This window comes from Onthophagus taurus, chromosome 1, assembly GCF_036711975.1.
Source record: "Onthophagus taurus isolate NC chromosome 1, IU_Otau_3.0, whole genome shotgun sequence".
Classification (NCBI taxonomy): domain Eukaryota; kingdom Metazoa; phylum Arthropoda; class Insecta; order Coleoptera; family Scarabaeidae; genus Onthophagus; species Onthophagus taurus.
Genome location: NC_091966.1, coordinates 4,159,858 through 4,176,332, shown reverse-complemented (window position 1 = coordinate 4,176,332; position 16,475 = coordinate 4,159,858). Strand labels below are relative to the sequence as shown.

The 16,475-nt window shown below is 34.1% G+C and overlaps 1 protein-coding gene across 2 annotated transcripts in view; it reads right to left on the bottom strand.

Moving 5' to 3' along the window:
- The window catches only part of LOC111416111 (apterous), a 143,160-nt gene that overhangs the window by 26,329 nt on the left and 100,356 nt on the right, over positions 1-16,475 (bottom strand). The gene's annotated exons all lie outside the window — the stretch shown is intronic.

The window sequence follows — 16,475 nt, the reverse complement described above, 5'->3', positions numbered from 1 at the left end:
GCACAGCGGGAAGTCCTTGATCCCTGTGGACCCCCCATAGCCACCCGACACAATGTATATCCTATAAGACCTTTCAACGCCACCTTTGTGTAACGCACCGCGTCCGAGTTCAAATATTTATTTTTCCGCTACCCGCGGCGACAATTCTTTCTCTGTCTTCTCTAACATTCTTTTTATTTCCTCTTTTTTTACTGTTGTTCCAATTCAAGAATAAAACATACCCCGTTATTATATATATTATATAACACCACCCTTTTTTTTCTTATAAAATCACAAAGTATTTTTTTTTTTTTAGAATGCATTACTTCCGTGAGAAAGAGATCTTAGATTTCTACTTTAAATGTTTTATAATTTTATGTGTAATTTTACTGACTCTCTCAAGTGGAAATAAAATGAAGCGGTTTCGATGACTTTGAAAAGTGCTTTAGGAACATATGGGGGCAAGGTCCCATTCAAAGAGAATCACCGTTCGTGCGCGGTTGCCCCAAGAGGACTTATGAGTCCGCGGAACTGGCTCTCAAAGGCGACGACGACCGACTTTAATCCACTTGAAAAAGGTATTGTACTCGAGTCTCCGCGCCTGATCGATCATTTTCAAGACAGTGAAGACATCATTTTCAACGACTCACCTTACTACGTGGTGATGATTCAATTCATTGAATAGAGGGGAAGGGAAACTTTCGACGTTGAAGTTAAAACGAACATAATGCGTTAAGTTATGTTTGATGATCAATTTACTAAGATGGAAATGATGAATCATGATTATGTATTTTTTTTTAACTTTTGCCGAAGATAAATTAAAGTAAGATTATTAAGAGAAAAATTATTAATTATTCGATTACGACAGGGAAAAATAAATATGTAGATAATTGTAATTTTTGTGTTAGACGTCATTGAGACTTGAAGAAGATTAGAAGACTTGAAGAAATTGTCGAAATTGGTTGGATGCATAAAATCGCTTAAAATTCTTCAACTATATTTTCATCCAGAATTTCCAGAAATGTTGCTGCAGTAAATGATGAAGAAGAAGAGGTTTCATCATCTGATTGGTTTTGAGAAATAGGATTATTTTTACAAATGGTAAAATGTTATTGAGATTTTTGCTGCATCACGTTGCATTACCATCAGTTTTGAAACATTTTGAGCTTTAACCAAATAACTTTTTCTAGCAATGTTAAAAACTAGAAAATTTCAGCCAATTTTGCTCTATATTTTATGAAAATCAAAAATGATAGTGAGTAACAGTTTTAAATGATGTAAAGAATGTTTCAGTCCATTAATTTGGAAGCATCTCAGAAAATTTATCACGTCAACTTCGTCTTTGCCGAAGCACTCTGATATTACTACGATTAAGTTACCATTTCAATCATTAGTTAGAAGCAAACTGGAGTGTTGCTCTGTCTATTATCACCTAAGTATCACCTCCTCAGAAGATTATTATCTTTAGTGTCGGTCTTCATAAATCTCAATTTTCTTAACACTCAATTGTAAAGCCACGTCAGGAAGCAACCTCAGCTTAAGCAGATCAAATCAAACTTTTTTTCTGAATAATTTAACCGAGATCGCTTGTGGATTAAGCTGATTAATACATCTTACAGTGATTTAGCGGAACCTGTTTGAGGTTGAGGCACTAAGTTGTGTTTTGGGTTGATACGATGTTAAAGATAAAGCTTAGGTTATAATCAACCTTGGCATAATCAGATAAAATCACAGATTCTTCAACGAAATCCAATTTAGTCTGGCATTAATCAATCTCGCCCTAATTTTGGCCAAGGTTGCTTGTAGCCAAGGTGTTTTAATTAATACCATATTCAACCGAAGCTGATGAACACATTTTTGCAAAGAACAACAAATTATGTACTATATTACAGTTTAAATAACGGCACTATAACATTATTTGGGTTAATAACCATATTCAATTCAATTACTACTGCAGGAATCTTGAAGGAGTTTCTGAATTTTTGGAATATGGGTGAATCTATTTTGTATCATATTAGCTTCGAGAATGTGTTGATGGGATTTATAATAGTTTGGTTTATAGAGTCATCCTGTTGCAATGATCATTGTCAACAATTTCAAAATTTCCATATTAGAAGATATCGATGCAGGAATGTTGTGCCCAAATCGATATTAACTGTTAGTAAGCTTGCAGGCGTTTGGGGTGTTGTAAATGGTTAACAGGATGATATTGAGAAATGTCCAGGACGATGTTGGGTTGTTCTAAGAATGATATAGAAGAATATACGGGCCATATTGAATATTGCCAGAGATAATATTGAAAAATTTTTGGAGCAATGCAAATTTGAAGGCATGTATCAGATTATGTTGAGGCGTGACTGGGCATATCATGAAGTCTGTTAGAGACGATAGAAGTCTCCACTACGATGTGGATGCTTGTCGGAGAATATATGAAAGAATACGTCACACTACATGGACCAGTTAACATCAAGGTAGGGCGATGTTGAGACGTCACTGGAACAATATTGAAGTGTGGCCAATATAGTGAAATGTCCAAAATGATGCCTACAGGAGTCAGAACCACATTAAGGGATATTTGCAGCTATATCGGCAGTAAATGAGATAATATTGAGAGTTGTCCTAAACTATGTTGAGAGATGTTCAGGACGATATTGCAGGATGTCCCATTGGATATCAACGGACATTTGATATGATCTAGATAATAATTTCTGACTGATTGGGATCTGACGGTATGACTTCGATGTCTGGGACAATGTTGCAGGATATCAAACCTAATATTTTGGAATTTGAGGGAATTAACATGTATTGTAATGCGATGATATTGAAAGTTGTTCAGAACAATATTTTGAGATGTTGTTGAAGAGTGACAAAGATGATATTGAGCGATATCCGAGACGATGTTGAAGGATCGTGTTAGATCACTTTTGTTTTTAATTTCTATGTGTCTTTTTTCTTTCTGTGTAACTCTTTTAAAATTACTTTTCATTGATGGTAATATTATAAGGAACGATTCATTATCCAGAATGCGGGAAGTAGTGCTTATGGTACAAGATCCAACTGCAACACTTTATCTAACAGAATTTTCATTTTTTCTTATTCTTAGAGAGACAATGGATTTATTTTAGACAATTAAAAGCAATATATAACGTAAACAACAACATAATGTACATGCTATATTTAGTCTAAAAAGGGCTATCGAGCAAGGTCCTTCCACCCCATCTCAATAATTAAAATTTTATCAACCACATATCGTTATCTTGTCACAATCCTTTTGTAAATAGTGTCGAATTCTGATTGTATAAATAGGGGTGACATTTCTTCAGCCATCTTGCTCTTAGATTTGTTTGCTAAAATTAGAAGTCGCTCCGTCAAAGGCTTTATTTCGGTTTTTTCATATAGTTTTATTTGCGATGTTGTGCAATGGATTCTCTATTCTATTCTCTGATTCTCGTCTACAAATAGTCTTATAAATATGCGCAGCGCATTTGATGTTAATGCTTCTAAACAGTTTTGCTCTGATGATTGCTTTCATTTTAGCCTTTTTTGTGTGTATGAGTAACTTCACTTTGCTGTCAAAGATTATACTCAGGTATTTGATGTTCGCTGAAGGACTGATTTGCGTCTGTCTGATATATACTGTTGGAGAATTATCTGTTATTCTATGGAATGGTATTAGAAATTGTGTTTTTGCAGCGTTTATGTTAATTCTCCAGGAAGAGCACCACTTAGTTATTTTGTTAGTTGCTTCTTGTAATGTTACTATGGCTGTTTCAAGTTTCTTCCAATGCGCTATTAGTGCAGTGTCGTCGGCATATTGCAGCATATATAAATCGGTAGAGAGTCCAGAAATTTCCATCATGTCATATGCAACAACATTGTATAGTATTAGAGAGCGGCGAACCCTGTGGTACGCCTTGTTGAATTTGAAATTCATCCGAGAAGGTTTTATTTGTTCTTACTCGAAAAGGACGATCTTTTAAAGAATTTGACAGTAATTTAAGTAACTCAGGTGGAACATTTAATTTGTGTAATTTGTAAATCAGAACATTATGCCACACTGAGTCAAACGCTTTTTGTATGTCTAGAAAAAGAGCTGCTGATTTTATTTGCTGCAAGTGCCTAGTGTGTAGATTTGAAGTAAGAATAGCTAGTGGCGTATAGTCGATTTCCCTGATCTAAATCCAAACTGATGATGTGGAATCTTATCTTCAACATACATTAGCAGTCGTTTTTTAATAAGATTTTCAAACATTTTCTCGATGACAGGAAGTATTCATCTTCGACTGTTACTAGAAATTTGTGCTGTGTTGTCAAACGTTCTAAACCAGTCTTCAATCTGATCGTGATGGTAGTTATCGAATAAGTGATTTTCAGATTTTTTAAAACATTCTTCGAGATATTTAGCATGCACTTGTGCCTTTCCGAAATCAGTGTTACAACTGGAGCCATAAAATGGGTCTATAAGATAAACGGGCTGGATGTTTTTTTTTGTATTTTGATAGTTTTTTGACTTCATTCCAGAAAGATTTTCCCTTACTTTGGGTTGATATTATTACAAGCTTCAATAAATCTGGAAGATCTAAATTGCCATAGTAACTTGTGAATACTTTTACTAAGCTCATTAATTTTCTTCTTGGTGTCAACATCTTCATTTTTTCGGAACTCTCGGTAAATGCATCTTTTACGTTTAATTAACGTTAGGATGTAAGGAGGAAGAAGTAATAGAACTTTTTCCTTTTTATGGAATGATATACTAGTGATTTCGTTAGGTGTTTGATAAACGAGGTTAATAGCAGGATTGTCATGGATGTAATTTGTCATGTCATTGTTTAGGTTTGCATAAATTAATATTAATGTGTAGTGGAATGTCTACTATTGGGGAATATGGTGTGGTGTTTAGCTGAAAATCTATGCTGAGGTGGTCTGAACCAAGATCTGTTATTAATTCTAGAGCATGGATGAGAAGATATATGCTTGGTGAGCCTATTACTAAATCTGGCGTAGTGTTGGTATTGGCCTTCATGGACTAAAATTACATACTTTTATTCTGCGTACTATTGGTTAATTTGAGGCAAAATATTGAACGCTCGAGATATTAACTTATTTGTTATGATGACATCTTTACTGCAGAATTGGATGATTCTCCATGACATTGTAAAGGTTATATAGAGATTCACGATTTGTTTTTATTTGACTTGTTAAACCAAATTAATAAATAATTCATAAAACCCTACTATTTTTTTTTCTTAAGCGGAAATAGCAAATTCTCGAACGGTCGAATGCCATTTGTCCGTAATTTTTTCCGGTGAACAATTAATTGCCGCCGGTTTGCGGTGGCTCGAAGGTCTCCTCGCCAATAAGGAAACCGAGAATCGATCCGCTTCTTTTCCACACGGGGAACCTTCTTGTTTCTTCCTCGTCCTCTTCACATCTTTCTTCTTTCTTTCTTCGTTTTCGTTTCTTTTCGTTTTTCCCATCGAAGAAGAATCGTCGTCTCGGACTCTCAAACATGGGGACTATGGAAAAACCGGATCGGGATTTGATTGGTTGAATTGTCGTAGCGGCGGCGACTGGTTTTTGTCGACTCGCTTATTTATTGCGATAACCGCAGCAACTTCGCTTTTGTCCTCCACCTTCTCTCTTCCTCTTCTTCCTCTTCATCTCGATCTTGAGACAAAAGTCTCTTCTCTCTACCTCTTTTACTCTTCAACTGAGCCGATTTCGAATCCCTTTTTTGCGTGAGAACAAATTAAGGCAATTAAAAATTTTAAGCGCCCTGAACGCTTTTTCGCTTTACTCTTTTTTTTCAAAAATTTCTTTTTACCCATACTAAAACATTCAATTTCTTCGTTGTTATGCTACTTCGAAAGGAAATAAAGCAAAGAAAAAGACTTTTTTTTGTCTTATTTTTTGGTACCACACGCAGTATTGAGATTAAGAAGTTTATTAAGAAGAAGGAGTTAATTAGGTACGGTTTAAAATGTATTTTTGTTGATTTTTTATAAAAAAAAAGGTAAAGTGTAAAAGAGGAGTAAATAAGAAGAAAAAGTGATGGTGAGGGGACGTTGTTGAGTGGGTGTGGTTGGGCGTAGTTGGTCCATCTGTTAACGCCGCTAATTATCTGCTCGCGAAGGCGCTCAAACAACTCGTTTATTGACGAAAGACACGCGCTATGCTGCACAACGCGTCCAACTACATACACATCTCCCCATCTTTCTTAAGCTGTGATAAATAGACGAAAGATTTACGGCGTATTTCATCGTCCCTTGCAAGTTTTTTGCTCATTAACTTGGGGTGAATGAGAAGCTTTTTATATACACCCCCTTTTTCCTTCTTATTTTAGAATTTTCAATATTGTAATAAAGCTATAAAAATGCATTATTCAACCAATATTGATAAATAACGACTTATAATCACCATTATCAAAATTGGCCTTTAAATGATCTTAAAAGTGTTAAAAAATTACCACATGATCGATTTATATGCAAAATTCATCGAAACTTAACTACATCAATTTTAGCAAAAAAAAATATTTTTTTTAACATTGTAAGTGACTTGGTGTAATAAGAAGTCGCGGTGCAACATAAATAATCCTTTGATGTTCAAGGTCGGAAAAAAAGAGGATAAGAAGACCTCCGCGCGTCCTCTTTCTCGACGTATAATATGCAAATTAGGGTACGCAACCGAAGAGAGTGTCGTGCTCGCCGAAGCTTGTAACCGCGTCAGATTATAATATTACTACGCATTTACGACTTGAATGAAACGAAACGGTAAAATAAAATAAAATCAAAAGGATATGTAAAAAGTTTTGATATATAAATATATGAAATACGAATTCTGATCTAATCGTGCAAACATAAAAGTTAAAATCTATCATCTAGCTCCTCTATCAATCTCTGCCCAAAGCTATAAAACTCATTTTTACTTTCCCAACCAAAATAGAACCAAATAAAAGTGTTTTCCTACGTTAGGTAACAAAAATATGTTCAGTATACTCATTTATTTAAAAAAATACACCATTTTCCATAACACTTCAAATTTTGCTCACATTATTGCTCTGTAAGAGACTTGTAATGCAATGGGACTTTATTTCCTATGTTGTAACATGAAGGTTAATCGTGACATTGATTTCCAGATCTGACTTAACAGTTTAAAAAAGTTTTATTTAGCTTACTCACCGGATTAATGCAAAATAATGAAAAGAATCCTGCTACAGAGACTGCATAATGCACAGGAATAATAGAAGCCAAGAGGAATATAATAGATAGAAAGAGATGCAAAATAAAACAAATGCTTCAGAAGATGGGTGCAATCCATGCGACAGGAATGAAGAGACCATGTCAACAAGATATATCTGAACAGATTGGCCAAATGTACCATGCTACAAAAAACAGTCAAGAAACGAAATGTTAGAGGTGCAAAAATCCTAAAAGTTAAAAGTACAGAATCTTGTCCTATTAGAAGATGAAGAAGAAGACTTTTTGTACTGCTAAAGATGATCAAAGACAACTGGGTTGCCAATGGATTCTTTTTTCCTGGCAACCAACGGTGACAAAATCCAAAGTAGAAGAAGAAACTAAACGGAAATTTCGTAGCTGGTAGATAACAGAAAAGGAGAATACGGAAAAGATATGAGGACAAACAGACTGATGCATGATATGGTAGAAGAAAAAAGTCTACTTTGTTGAAAAAAACGGAAAGTCTAAACTTGGCTTTATCTGCTAAATTACAATCTAAGCAACATTCATAATCTTTATTTATTTTACATGATATCAATGATTTTGTGATCTTCATATATCATCAGAAGTTATTTAGATAGTCAAGATTGTAATATTGTATGATCACTCAACCTTTGAATGTTAAGCTTTTCTGTCTGTTTAAAATAGTATCGGTTTCCTTCCAACTGGAAGGAAACTCTAAGGTAAGTCTACAACTTAGCTTAGACAAACAACTTAACAAAATAATGAAAAGAATTCAGAAACAAAAATTCCAAGGAGCAGTCGAAGAGATACTGGGATTAGAAAAAAATGTCTACAGAATGTACAGGAATAATGGAAGTCACGAGGAATATTATAAATACAAAGAGATAAGAAATAAAACAAATGGTTCAGAATAATACGATGGGCCAGTCTGCGTGGTTATGTAAGGAACGGTACAGAAAAAACAAATGGAGAGTTCAGAATGTGGTGAGACCATCTCAATTCCGGAAAGATTGATCAAACGCACCATGCTAGAAAAACCAGCCAAGAAACGAGATGTTAGAGATGCAAGAACCCTAAAAGTTAAAGAAACAGGACCTGATCCTATTTGTAGAAGAAGAAGAAAAAGACTTCCTCTGCTGACAATGATGATCGAGGTCAAAATGGATGCCAATTGATTCCTTTTTGTAGGATTAAAGTTACAATGGGAGATGAATTACATAATCTCCAGGAAACGATGACAAAATCCAAGGTAGAAGAAGAAGCTAAATGGAAATTTCGTAGCTGTGGGTATCAGAAAGGGCGAATAAGTACTGGAGACATTGACGAGTTGGGTTGGGTGCAAGATATGGTGGGACCATGTCAATTCCAGAAAGATTGGTCAAATGTACCATGTTAGAAAAACCAGCCAAACAACGAGATGTTAGATTTGCAAGAACCTTAAAAGTTGAAAAAACAGGACCTGATCCTATTAGAAGAAGAAGAAGAAAAAGACTTTCTCTATTGACAATGATGATCGAAGTCAAACTGGATGCCAATTGATTCCTTTTTGTAGGATTCTAGTTATAATGGGAGATTAATTACAGAAGTGGCAGGAGACGATGACAAAATCCAAGGTAGAAGAAGAAGCTAAATGGAAATGTCGTATCAGAAAAACCGAATAAGTACTGGAGATATTGAGGAGTTCTCAATGCGGAAAAGGCAGAAATACTAGTTTTTTTCAGAAAAGCTATTAAGAAACACTCTCTGGATGTGGATATCATTGTTTTATCATTGTATACATATTTATCATTATCATAAATCGCTAAATATAGCAGTACTGGAGACATTAAGGAATTGGACTCAATGCGGAAAAGGCAGAAATACTAGTTTTTTTTCAGAAAAGCTATTACGAAACCACTCTGGAAAATAACAGCAAATATGCTATCTTTTATCATTGTCGCTGATTGTAGCAGTATTACCAGTATTATAACGACGTGGAATTCGTCAGAAACACATGTTGATAATGATATAGAAGAATACGCTGTGAAGAAAAAAGCTTACTTTGGTGAACAATAAAAACGAAGATATCTAAACAGAAAGTGGTGGAAGTACATAAATACTTACAAGCTAGCAATTCAAACATTTTATTGGTTTTATTGCAACGTACCCTTATTGAAGATATTCAAAGTATAACCCTGTAACATCAACACAGTTTCTAGTTCTGTGTTAAAAGGAAAGCCGCACTCCTTCAAACAACAGTTTTCACTAATCATCTGACAACCATGTTCTATTTGTTGGCGCAAATCTTATAGATTGTTCAAAGGTGTCGCGTAATCAATACTTTTTAAACAACCCTATAAACAAAAGTCTACAGGATTAGGATGCAGCGGAGCTCAATCCTGCATAAACCAGAGATTTAGTCTCAGATTTAATGATAAGTCTTCCAAAAGGCCAGGAAGACCGTTTAATGGTTGTGGTCACAATTATCTTAACCTATCCCCTATGATACCTAACCAAACGTTTAGACTAAAACGCTGTTGATGTCGGGTTTAGGATTCTCATCAGACCATACATGATTGATATGAAAATTCAATATTCCATTTCTGGTAAAACCAGCATTATCAGTGAACAGAATGTTAGTTAAGAAGTCTGGATGTTCAGCAGGTTTCCTTAAAAGCCGTTGACAGAATGTCGATCTTGCCTGGTAATCCAGAAAATTATAATAATAATAATACTTTATTCCCACCATTTTACCAAAAAAGTAATTGTAAAAAAGTATTTGTAATTGAATTCAAACATTAAATTGGAAAAACATTTTTCCGTGACAATAGCTCTCAGTCTTCTCCGGAATCCTGGAACTGGCAAGATCTTTGTACCCTCCGAAATGTGATTGTAGATCTTGATACTCTGGTACAGAGCCGTCTTCTGAATCTTAGTTTCTCTAGTCTTGTTTCGAGGATGTGATATTACATATTTTTTGAAAAATTCTTCCTAACCAATAAGGCACATTCCAGAATATAAATTCTACTGATAAGCCTGTACATACAAGGTAGATATTTTATAGTCTTTAAAGTAACTTCTACAGCTATCAATATTTTTTAGACCAAAGATTGCTCTCACACACCTCCTCTATAATATGAAGATTTTATCTATACCAACACCACGGCCCCAAAAGACAACCCCATATCTTAGCAAGGAATGAACATATGCATAATAGGCATTTAATGCTGTCTCAATGCCAGCTGATCTGGAAATAATCCGAATGGCATTGGAGAAATTACTGATCTTGCCAGCAAAGAAATTAAGGACTTGCTCACGTTAGGTATGGTAAGGGTATATGATCTGCTCACGGGGAGTTCTGCAAACAAATTCTACAAAGAAATTCTTCTTTCGGGATTTTCATCCACTGCATTTATAATTTGTTCTTTTATCTCTGGCGTACATCTGGATCTTTGCCGTCCGCTGTCATAAAACTTTTTTTCAAAGGAAACCTTTTGATGTTGAAAAACTGTTTGAAACATTATATATGAAGGCAGTTGCCGTTTGGGAAATGTTTCGGCAAAGAAACCACGTGGCACATTTCGGCCATTTCAACATTTGAATCCTTATATATTGTTGTAGTTAACAAGCATTACTCACTCCAAGCAATTTTTTAATGGCTTAAAGTAATCATCATTCGATGCTGGACAGGAGTTTGTAACAAATACAAGTTTTGAACATTGATAAACATTTATAAAGTTTATTTGAACATTTATAAAGTAATCAAGTAATAATGACTATATTATTAAATTATCTTCACTAAAATGTAATCATCGTCGTTTGATTTGAGATCAATTTAGAGCTGTTGGGAGTCAGTTTGAATCAATTTGGGATTCATCCAATAAAAATTCTTAACTATTTACCAATGAAATGATTTTTTAATGAATTTATGGTAAACTTTAAAGTTAAAATATTGAAAATTGAGGGTCGCCGCGTGATTTTCCGGTCGTCGATCGAACACAATTGAAACCGTCCTCATATCGTGACGGACTAATACGGGTATGAGAAATACGTGGGGAGAGCGTTTGTCAAAACATACGCCTCGGTGAGTTAATACTACCATTGCTACCAGCAAAACGTCATCGACAATACATTATTGTTGTTTGGTTGGTTTATTTTTTGTGGGGTGATGAATGTATACTCTCATACAATATACTCTTACAACAAAAGGGATCCAAAAAAAAAATACATAGAAACATATTTCACAGTTCACATGTTTCATACAATTACTCCCTTAAGTTTAGTTAAAACCCAAATTCGATAATAAAATTAATTCTTATGATAAAACTTGTTAGTGTGAAGACGTTTATAACTCGGAACGTGTTTGCATGTAAATGACGTGTCTCTATTATACGAGTAATTGCGGTAATTGGGTAATTCGCGGTCATCAAGGAGAGAGAAGAGTGACTTTTAAATTGTTTAGAACTGGTTCGCACCTGCTCCTTTGACTCCCGTGGTTCGTTCGTTCGACGGTGAACAGATAACAATTTTCGATTTATCAATGACGCGTCATCACCGATGCGTATCGTTTTATACGTCTTAAAAAATACGCGCTTCATTGGAAATTTATTTATTAAAATTAAAAAAAGAGGATGTAAAATATGTAGCGCGTGTCATAAGATTATAAGAGCAGGTGCATGATTTTTTGAATCGATACGTTCTTTTTTAATATAAAAACTAATTAAAAATACATCTGTTCGTGTAAGAGTTGCAAGTTAACAACAAAAAATGTTATAATTAATAATAATAAACTAAATGTTGCAAATTTAATTAATTGCAGGTAATTAAAAATTAAAAAAATAATATGTAAGTAATTGAATCTTTTTTATTCCGCGATCAATTTAACGATAAAATGAATATGTCAGAGATTATTATCATAATTCATTGCCTAATAAAAAACTAGAAGTTTAGAAAACCGAGTTATGACGGTTTATGTTTATTACATCTTCTAAACAAAGGTCACGACGGTTTTATGGTCGCTAATGAGACAATATGCAAATATAGATTTTATGGCAACTTGATTATAGAGTAGACCACCATAACGACACTAAAAAATTTTTACACAAATCATTCGTTGACACTTTAGTTGACACACTAATGTTAATAATTTTAATGGGATAATTCGAATTAAGTAATAACCTTGCTTCTTGTTTTAATGATTAGTGACAAACTCATAATTAGTAATAATTGGAACGTATTCACATAATAATTAATTCTCAAGTCTAGTAGCCGGATATTATCTTTAATCCAATTTTGAAACAACATTGCAAATCATTGACAAATGAGAAATTATATTATATTATAAATGTAAAAAAAATGAAAAACGAAAGTATTATTTTAATTGTATTTAAAAGATTTAACGCACTGCGAAACGGTGGAAGGTCGTTCTACTACGTACAGAGTCTCAGTTTATATGCTAATGCAATCCCAAACGATTAGCATAAGGTAATTATTTCTGAGCACGACAGCAAATCTGATATGAGAGGGGTTTTCTTTATAAGAATAGTTGTATATTTACTAAAATAAAACTACAACTAAATAAGACTAAAATAACAAATTTGTAATGTTAAAAAAATTACACCTAAATTACCTTGATTAAGAATATAATCTAATTACAAAGTTAATAACGTCTGGCAGTACCAATGAATAATCGTTAATACTTAAGTATGTAAAGTTTCAGTGTCGTAAATTTTGAAACTTTATTTAATTCGTATTGTTTTGCAAACACTGTTCAGCAAAAAAACCAAGTAATTCAACACTAATATAGATACATCGACAAAGAGGTTTTGAGGTGACGTTGAAAGTAATCAAGTATGACATTGAATTATAACAAGAGGAATGTTGACAGATACTTTACTCGCAGAATGATATTAGTTAATTTTGAACACGATTTTGAGAGGTGCTAGATAAAATACTGTAGATGTTTGGGATGATATTGAAGAAGGTGTAACGTGATCTAAAGAGGTATTAGGGACAATATTAAAGACAGTTACTGCAGATATTAAGGGAGAGTAAAAACGACGTTGCTATGGTAACCAATGATGTTGAAGATTGACCCCATGGATGATTTTGAAATATATATCGATATCCGAGTTTTTTCTAAGATGGAGCATTTTATTGAGAGTGAATTTGATATTGACGGAGACACGAGATGACCTTGACAAGTGTTATAGACAATGTTGAGAGAGAACAAGGATGATATTGGATTTATTTCGCAATTAACATTATAGAAGACCAAAAACGATATGGATTCCTATGCAGATTTTACACAATTCGTTCTCATTGTATCGTTAAAGAAAATAGAGAAAAGATGGGATAAAGTTTGGAAGGCATGCTTTCAAATAAATCTTAACATTTCACAGAAAAATGTCTGTAAGAGAAACCATTGATGCAAAAGGAAATAGATGAAGAAGTACGATAAATATTGAATGGCAAAGAGAGTAATCCTGAATCTTTTGAAGACACAGTGATTGGTAGGCAGATAACATAGAATCAGAATTGAGTGAGTCGGATGAAAAACCATTAAATTAAAATCTGGCTGAACCGTGCATAAGAAAGAGATTGAAAAGTAACACTTTACGTTGCAATATTTGCCAAAATATAGATAATATCCTGAATATTTCTGGTAACGATGAAAAATCTGAACCTGAAAACAAGACACGAAAAATTTGTTTCTGCTGCCCAAGTAGGAGAAGACTTTTTCTGATAATAAATATTTTTTGTGAAAAGTGGTTCAACGATAGTTCAGTATTAATGTCCGTAGAAAACAGTGTAATAATCTAGAGTTAAGGACAGAATGTACGAATGGTGAGTGCGATAAAGTATCTTGGAGTGATTCTGGAATCGACGTTACTATTCGTCGAGCATATGACGTATGTTAGAGGCAAAGTAACAGGTATGCTTGAAAGAATGGCAGGAAAAGAACAGGGAGTTAGAGACTAAAAAAGTTATTGTGGACAGAGAGGTGATGTCTGGGTTGTTGTATGGCGTGGAAATCTGGGGTGCAAGAGAGGACGATAGTAGGTTAGCTAAAGGAATGAATACCACTTTTTGTGTTGTAAACGACGCGACGGGAATTTATCGGGCGGTGATCAATGCTATTCAAATAGTGTCGGACATCCTGTCGCCATCTCTGGTTACCAAACACATACACAAAATGTATGGGAATGTTGTTTTGAAGGAGCACCGGAAATGAAGGTGAGTGTTGGAGAAGTATTCACGAATGAAATGAAAGGGTGCCTTCGTGGCATATGTAGTGCGATTAGGAGAGAGGGTGATAAGTAATTAGGGAAAAAGGGTAATACCACGCTGGTACGAGTAGAAATACAGGTTATGTCCCTGCGTAGGGAATGAGTAGCTAAAAACGGAGAGGAATATAATAATCTCTTAGCCGTGGAACGAGTGTGACGTCAGAAAAGTAGAAGGAATTGAGATAGTTAGGAGATGTATAGTAGCATGGAATGAGGTTAAAATTGTGATGTTGTGAGATGTTGACTGGTGATTTAGGAATGTATGTAAGGTAAAAAGCGTACATAAAAGGAAATGAAAGAAAGAATACGTGAGGAATGAATATATGATGGTCCATTTATTCAATGACTGGAAGAGCGGTGCACGGTTTCCTGGAGTCGGAATGAAAAGTGACGACCAAGCATGGTCTATTTAATGTTTACTTGAGAAGATTTGGTTTCAAAGTAACGATTAGGATGTGCGTACTCACCAGTAGATTTTGTAGAGTATATGGAACCAAGAAATAGACTACAAAGAGAAAGAACGGCTTAAAAGGTAAGGGTGAGCTCACAAAGGTAAGGGCTGGTCGCTGGATTAATATACAATAAAAAATACTTGAACTTCAGATTTTAACCCAAACAGGCGTGTCAAAACTTTGCCATGGGAAAGCCATCTAACTTCCGTGTGAAGTAATAGACTTTGGAAACGTGATAGCTTCCAAAGTCTTTACAAAGTGCATGAAATAATGTGCAAAAATGCAAAAATGTATCCAACATACACAAGCAATATTGCAGCGTTTGATACATCGGTCGATTCGTCAAGCTGGATCGCAAAATAATGCAATTTAATTCTTTTTAAAAGCTCATTCTTCACATTAATTGCCTTATCATAAATTCTACACAAATAATACAGTATCTATTATTTGATAACGAAACTAGGTCAAATTATTTTGTTGCCTTTTCTCCAAGCATATACTTTGCAATATCTTTTGCACATGGTCCAACTAATTTTCTACAATTGTATGTGCCTATCCAGATTTTGCAATTCAATAACTTACTCGAAATGATGCCTCAAGCGTCATTTTACTATCTTTCTTTGAATCTGACAGAAAAGAAGATGCACTACTTTTTCTATAATCAGCCAATTGTCTTCTAAAATACTTGACAGGCTTATCCGTGTATGTCGGATGTTTGGTTTCGAGGTGTCGACGAAGAAGTGATGGTTTTAAGCTGCTGTTAGCAAGCACTTCATTGCAAATTACACAAAGCGGCTGAGGTTCTGATTCTTCCCTTAGAAAAATGGTATTAGTGTGATATTAAAGGTATTACTGTTAATAATTTTTCTGGTAACAACAAATTTTTTAATTAAAGGAACACGCAACAAATTGCTGTTTTTATATCTATGCAACTTTATAATATATGTCTTATAAATTGTTTTAAATTTTTTAGTACTATTATTTTGTCAGTTTTTACTTTTCCACTACTTCTATAAAATTCCGACATTATAATATTATTATTGCAAACTCTTTTGAAACAGATATAAAGAGCATTGGTTGAAAGACGACATTTAAGGCAGCACGGGATGATGTTGAAGATTATTGCAGACAATACGACAAAACGACGACAAAAACTTCTTCCTTGCTACTTATTAATATATATGGGACTAATTTCGGGCTAAATACCCATCTTCAGCCGAATCTATACGTACAACATAGAAAACACTATACAAAAACCCAATCATTATGATCAACGCTTACTTACTGTCAATAAAGGACTAATGGTAAAACTATCCTGGTTAAAATTTTACTATAATAACAACCACATTTATGTTTTAGTTATGTTTTCCACATTTCGGAAATACTCAAAGTGGTGGCGCGATATTTACAGATTTAAATCATTTAAGTACAAAAATAAAGGTTTATATTGTATTTCTAACTGTTTGTTAAATAATTCGCCTATATTATTAAATTTATATTATTATTAAATTGAGTTTCAGACTTTTATTACATCTATGTAAGTGCGTCGTACCTTCAAAATTAATGCTATGTCC